This window comes from Garra rufa, chromosome 1, assembly GCF_049309525.1.
Source record: "Garra rufa chromosome 1, GarRuf1.0, whole genome shotgun sequence".
Lineage (NCBI taxonomy): Eukaryota > Metazoa > Chordata > Actinopteri > Cypriniformes > Cyprinidae > Garra > Garra rufa.
Window position 1 is genome coordinate 91,420,033 of NC_133361.1, and position 7,767 is coordinate 91,427,799.

Genomic DNA, 7,767 nt, shown 5'->3' on the forward strand with positions numbered 1-7,767 from the left:
ATTTAATCATTTAACAGACGTTTTTATCCAAAGCAAGACAAGCAAGTTACAATTCATTTTAATGCAGTTAATATTATTTTTAATATGGTACGTTTATTTGCTATCTATTCATTTATGATTTTGTCTGTTGTCATACATTTAACACATTTTGGTTTTGATTTTTTAAGATCACTGCTGGAGCTGAAAGGAGAATGATCACATGAGCACTATCGTCTTCTTTCCTATTGGCTGTCGCTCCCGAAAGTCGCTCTTCATTTTGCGTCCTTCGTTTGAAAAATATCCTATACACAAGAAAGGATGCATAAGTGTAGCCTTCGCTCTCTACAATCACCCACAATCCTATGCGCGCAGCTTTGCTATCTTGTTCAAAAATACAAAATGTTGGACGTTAGCGGAGTCGGAGCGCCAACGTGGCAATATGCTTTCAAATGTAAGTACATTTACAAATTACTTAAAAAACATTTTTGTATTAAACAGTACAGATTACTGTCAGTATTTTGTCCTGTCCTGTTCTGTTTTCCCAATGTTTTTCCCCTTCTGTTTCTAGTCCATATGGTTTAGTCCTTGTCTCCCCCTTTTGGTTTGTTCTTAGTTGGTTCAGTCTATGCCCATATTTGTATTTCCCCCTCGTCATCTCGTTTGTAACCACGCCTTGTTTTCTGTGTATTTTAGTCTGTGTCTGATCACTCCCAGCTGTCCGTCGTTAACGTTACATGTTCTCAATTCTTGCTCCTGGTTTTGATTTGTTTGTTTGTAATTTCAGTATTTTTGTTTAATAAACTTTATATTACATTTAATCCGGTTCTCCTCCTCCATCTCCACTCCTCAACCCGCCTGACTATGACAATTACTACCGTATTGGTATTACAAATTATGTTATTGATGGCTAACTGAACTGGACCATCATGTCATTTCACAATTGTTAGCGTTCACCGGCATTTCTTTTGTAAATTACTAACTTAGTTAAGTTGTCCAAAGTAATTTAACGTTAATATTATACCATTCACAGCGTTATTCATAGCTTTCTCGTCTTTTTTAACAGGGACCAAGGAACAAACGGAGGCGGTCATTTGTCTCCGTGTAGAAAAAAAAACAGCTGTTTACCGGGGAGAGAGACACCGCTGCGAACGGATATCGGTGAGAAGTAAATTATTTAATGTTCAGAAGTGATAGCTGTGTAATCTTCTTTTTATTTCTCCCCGTCATTCACATATAGGCTTATTTTGGAGAAGATGGGGCTCGAAGGGAGGGTTTCCCACGCCCAGGCCAAAAAAAAGTGGGACAATTTAAAAACCAAGTACAAGGTGGGAGACAAGTATGGAAATAATTGTTTATCCACATTTTAATGTAACTTGTGATTTTTGAAGTAAGCATTGAATGTTAATCTGACAGACTTGGGCCTGCTTCCGGTAAGTATATGCAATGTAGTGTACAATAGTACTAATACACTACCATTCAAAAGTTTGGGGTCAGTGAGAATTTCATTTATATTTTTTTGGAGGAAAGAAATCAATACTGTACAAAACAAATGCTGTTCTTTTGAACTTCCTATTAATCAAAGAATCCTGGGGGGGAAAAAACTGTACAACTGACAGACAAACAACTGTTTTCAACATTGATAATCATAATGTTTCTTGAGCATCAAATCCTCACATTATACTGATTTGTGAAGGATCATGTGACACTGAAGACTGGTGATGCTGAAAATTCAGCTTTGATCACAGAAATAAATTACACTTTACTGTATATTCACATAGAAAACAGCTGATTTACACTGAAATAACAATTAATACTATAACTATGATTTTTGAAGTATTTTTAATCAAATAAGCGCAGCCATGGTTATCAGAAGAGAATTCTTTTAAAAACATTTTAAATCGTACTGACCCCAAAACGTTTGAACGGTAGTGTAAAGCATCACAACTTTTTGGTCTTCACTGTTTAGGAATGTAAGTGTCCTGCCACAGGTCAAGGGACAGAGGATGGCAAGGCGACAGCAGGAAATTGCCTTTTTTTTTTCCTGCTGAACACAAAAGAAGATATTTTGAAAAATGTCTGGAACCAAACAGTTGATGGACCCCATGGAGTTCAATAGTATTTTTCTTCCTACTATGCAAGTCAATGGGGTCCATCAACTGTTTGGTCACAGACATTTTTCAAAATATCTTCTTTTGTGTTCAGCAGAAAAAAGAAATTCATACAGGTTTGAAACAACTTGAGGGAGAGTAAATGATGACAGAAGTTTGGAGTGAACTATCCCTTTAATGTACTTTTTTGGTCAGTTAAGACCTTAACACAGTACATCACTGGTACATTAAGTATATTACATTTACCTTCTTGACTATGGGTATTTACCAATGGTGGGGTTGTATGTACTTGGATGTAAGCACAGCAGGTCATAGTCCACACTTAATTATTCACCTGACAAAAATAGTCATGGTCAAGAGGTGCCTCGCGGAGTGCAGACACCTCGTTGGTCAGCGACACCCATCAAGGAGCTCCATTCCGGCTCTCCCCACCATTAAGCTCCACAGGTGGCTGGTTGTTCTCCTCCACAACCTCTTCCAGCACGTCCCTGACACCAACACAAATGTTGTGCAAAATTACACAAGCCGTCAACACCTATGCGCAAGGCAGAGCAAAACAAGACTGTTGAGTTATGAAAAAACATGAACACATACAGTAAGGTAGTGTGACTATCATTAATAGGGATGCACCGAAATGAAAATTCTGGGCCGAAAACGAAATAGAAAATTTTGGATGCACTTGGCCAAAAACCGATACCGAAACCGAAAATGGCTTCATTAAAAAACATGTTTAAAATATTTTCTTTTTGTTTGTATTAAAAAAACTACAAATTAATTAAGCAATCAAACTTTTATTGATAATAAATAACAGTAATAAGGCTGTTTAACAATAACAAAACTAAATAAAATTTCTTTCTGTAACAAAATTGTGCAAAAAAAATGCTAGCTGCTTTTTTTACTTCAATTTTAAATTACTGTACCAAACAACAGTGCACAAACAGAAGAAAAATAAATAAATCCAACCTCTTACTGTAAACAACATAACTATACACACTAAATTGGTCTGCTTTTAATTTAAGCAAAAGAAGCAGGTTTATCTTTATGAACAAAAGTTTTTCAGTTTTCTGGTTGAAGACACAGTTCCTCTTCTCATGAAGAACATACTGCACTGAATAAAATCACTCAGTCTGTGCTAGCTTTTAGTGCCTTTACGAATTGTGCAAAATATTACCTGCATTAAACGTTTTACTTCAATTTTAAATTACTGTGCAAAACAACATTGCAATAACAGAATAAATAAATCAAACCTTTAACTGTAAACAACATCAAATTAGGCTGCTTTTATTTTAGCAAAAGTGGCAGATTTCTCTTTATGAACAAAAGTTGTTCAGCTTTCTGGCTGGAGAGACGATTTCTCTTCTCATCAAGAACATGAGATGCTGCACTGAATAATCTCTCACTGTCTGTGCTGGTGCTTGGGGCAGATAAGTACTTGCGCGCAGTCCATGCAAGCAAAGGAAAGCGATCTTTGTTCGCGCGCCAGTAGTCAAGTGGATTGTCACTTCTGCCAATGGGTAGTTCAGCTAGATAGGTTGCTACTTGTTGTGAGGCTGCGCTTGCTCTTACACCGCTGTGGGTTGGGACGCTTTCCTGTAAAATTTCGTCAAACATATCAGAAAGCGAAGGAATGTGCGCCTCATCACTTGTACGTGACCGTTTCTCAGGCACAGTTTGCTCTGTTCTCCCCGTCGCGGCTTGTGCTTCACCAGAGGTTTCAAGAGCCGTGAGCTCTGTTTGCACCATTTCGCGTACATCCTGCCTTTTCTCATCGTCAAAGTAATGGTCTTTAAAGCGTGGATCTAATATTGTTGCAATGCCGTAAAGAGGGTTTGACTTAATGTCTTGGAAGTTTTTGTTAACAGCCTCCAGTAGATTTTTTTTAGCTGTTTTTACGCCATGATCTGTTTCCGCCTCTTTTCCAAGCAGGCGCTTCAGTGCTGCGATCAGTGGAATAACTTCAGCAACAGACGCCTGAGCTGAGCTTATTTCCTTGGTTAACTGTTCGAACGGGGCGAGAAGAGAGAGACAATGTTTTCCACCAACATCCACTGATGTGCACTCAAAGTTGCTGGCAGGTCGTGATCTGTCATGTATGCAGCTAAAACCCGCTTCTGTTCAAGTAATCCTTGCAACATATAGTATGTACTGTTCCAGCGAGTGGCCACATCTTGCTGTAGTCGTTTTGTTGGCATCCCAAACTGTTTTTGCAAATCTTGTAGTCTGGAATAAGCAAGCGGAGAATGCTTAAAATGTCCCACAATTTTTCTCCCAGTTGCTGTGATTTCTGATATGCTGCGCTGACTAAGCACTCCCTCATTCACAGCCAACTGCAGCGTGTGTCCCATGCAAGGTAAGCTCTTTAATCCACTGTCATCCATAGCCTTTATCATGTTCCGTGCATTATCTCTCACAGTCACATGCACTTTAGACTTGTCTATGTTCCAAGTTTCAAACATGTTAGCCAAAGCATCGGATATTTGCTGCTGCAGTGTGTGAGCCGACAAACTCCTGTGCATGAAGCAGAATGTTTTGCAATTTAAACTCCGCGTTTATCCACTGCGCTGTCAAACTGAGCATGCTAGTTGGACTAACGTCAGAGCTCCATATGTCTGTGGTAAAACTTAGAGCAGAGATATCTGTGGTCATGAGCTCATGAACATGTTTTGCAACACGGTCATACATTTCAGGTAGAGAGGTCTCTGCAAAATACCGTCTGCTTGGCAGTGTGTAACGCGGCTCAATGTGGTGTATTAGCCTACGAAATCCGATGTCCTCCACGACTGAAAACGGCTGGTCATCTAAAGCAATGAATTCCATTACTTTCTCTGTTATGTCACGTGCAGTGTTGGGTGTAACGCGTTACTGTAATAATATTACTTTTTTCAGTAACTAGTTATAAGAATTAATGTGTTTTGCAGTGCGGTTTTCTTGAGTTAATATCTTGAAGTTTCTTGTCTTTCGCAGTTTGCTTCAGTTAAGAGTGTGATGATACAGTTCTGTCTGGGAATGTTTTGTCTGTCTGTTTCAGGGTTATCTGTCGGCAGGAAACCAGTTGAGTGCGGCTGCACTATCTTCCTCTCTTCCTTATAGTTACCCTGGATCATCTGTAATTTTCCTTCCCATATGTAGAAGTATTTGCTTACTCGAGACATCAGACTATCAAGAGTATCTCGTATTGCTGCGGTATCATCCTCTACCCCAGATATGGCCACGACAAGGCTTGCAAAAACTGTTGTTTTTCCACCCCCTATACAGCTAGAAAACAGATTTGATGCATTAATGAATGTGGGTGAGGAATCCTCAAATGTGACTGAACATATATCATGTCAGCCAACTGCTAACATTCCTATAAACAGGCGCGCAAGGTCGAGCAGACAGCGGCACTCAGCTCAGAGCGCACCCGAGCCCAGGACTCTCATAGTGGGTGACTCCATTATCAGAAATATCAGTAGCAGAACTACAACTACATGCTGCTGTCCTCAAGCAACCGTCTCTGATGTGAACAAGGAACTTCGGAACATTCTAATGAAACACAAGATTGCAAATCGAATCATCATCCATGTGGGAAAGAACGATATTCGGAAAGAGCAGTCAGAACTCCTAAAGAAGGATTTCGGTGAACTCATTGAAACACTTCAAAGACTTGAAATTCAGTCGTTCATCAGTGGACCACTCCCAGCAAGGGGAACTAACATGTTTTCACGGTTGCTCGGACTAAATACCTGGCTACAAAGAACCTGCAGTCTAAAAGGACTCAACTTCATTGACAACTTCAATCTTTTCTGGGGCCATAGACAACTGTTCAAACTGGACGGCCTTCACCCAAACAAACTTGGTGCGAGAGTGCTTAAGGACAATATCTATTTTTCACTCCGGCATCCCTCAGTAGAATGTGTGAGTCTACCCAACATGAATGGCACACACACACTTGGACAAAGTGACGACAGGACATCTTATCAGCTTCAGAGTCATCATGTGGCCAACACAACCAACAAGGACACTGACAACGCCACGCAGTCACAACAAGCACTGCTTATGGACACTTTCCTGGCTGAGCCCTGCGCACAGAGCTTATCACAGACAGACTCAACACCGAAGGACGACTTTCTGGTAAACAGTCAGAGAAGCCAGGACAACAACATTTTCCAGCCACCGGAAACTCCAGAGCCAGAGCTCCATTCACCAGACACATTATCCCTCTCTCCAGCATCTCCACTTCTAAGCTTCTCACAGAAAATGGAGGAACTGGTATATGCTGGAACCAGACTCTCCCACTCTTTTGCTGCAAGCCCCCAGTTATCAACTAAAAAACGGCAGGCGCCACAACCACCAAAGCCTGTGGGCCCAGCTCACCCTCCTCCTCCAGTGAGAGCTCTCCGGCCGCTGCCACAACGCCAGGGCTCAAACCCTCCTGCGTCTGCTGTGAGTGAACCAAAAACAAATGATAACAGCTCTCGGTGATATGTGTCGGGTCCCCGCTACGGTAACAGCAACAATCAGGAATGTTTACAAAACAAGCGGGAACCCAGTGTGCCTGTAGCTTTCCCTATTTCTGTTTTAATATGTGATAGAAAGTCTAAGGCCCTCTCAAATCGTACAGTTCACACATCTAAACTGAGGCTTATTAGGCATCAAACTAAGATTGCTCTAGAGACAAAAAGTGATGCCATCAAGCTAGCATTTTAAATGTTCGCTCACTAAAAAATAAATCACTTCTGATCAATGATTTTATAACCACAAACAACCTGGATTTTATGTTTTTAAATGAAACATGGTTAGAAGACAGCTCTTATGCAACAGTCCTCAATGAAGTAGCCCCTCCCAGATTTATTTTCATGAATGTCTGCAGAGCTGGCAAAAGGGGAGGTGGCGTAGCTGCCCTATTTAAAGATGTCTATGAATGCAAACAAGTGTCATTTGGTCAGTACTTGTCTTTTGAATATCTAGGGATTCTGCTGAAAGGTGCTCGCATTCTGTTTATCATTATTTACAGGCCCCCAAAATACTCTCCAGCCTTTGTTGAGGAGTTCACAGAACTGCTATCAATGATTTGTTCAGAGTTTGACTGTTTTGCTATTGCAGGGGATTTTAATGTTCACATAGACAATGCAGAAAGCAAAACTACAAAAGAAATTATAACAATTTTGAACACGTTTGACCTGATTCAGCATGTGCATGGGCCTACACACAATCGTGGACACACTCTTGATTTACTCATCAGTAAGGGTCTAAACATTTCATCCACTGTTATCAAGGATGTAGCACTATCTGATCACTTCTGTATTTTCTTTGATATATTGATCTCTGCTACCACTGAATCTAGATCTGTCTCTGTCAGGAAGAGATGCATTAACGATAACACTAGTGTGCTATTTATGAAGGCTATATCTTCAATGCCAAGCATTTCTGCAGACTCTGTTGATTTTCTCCTGGACTCCTTTAACTCAAAAGTTAAGAATGTCATTGATGACATTGCACCTGTGAAGGTCAGACAGATGACCGGAAGACAGAAATCACCGTGGAGAAAATCAACAGCAGTACAGACAATAAAAAGACAATGCAGAAAAGCTGAACGGATGTGGCGGAAGACAAAACTTGAAATTCACTATAGCATCTATAAAGACAGCCTTCATGCTTTCAATGTTGAACTAGGTAAAGCTAGACAAACATTCTTCTCAAA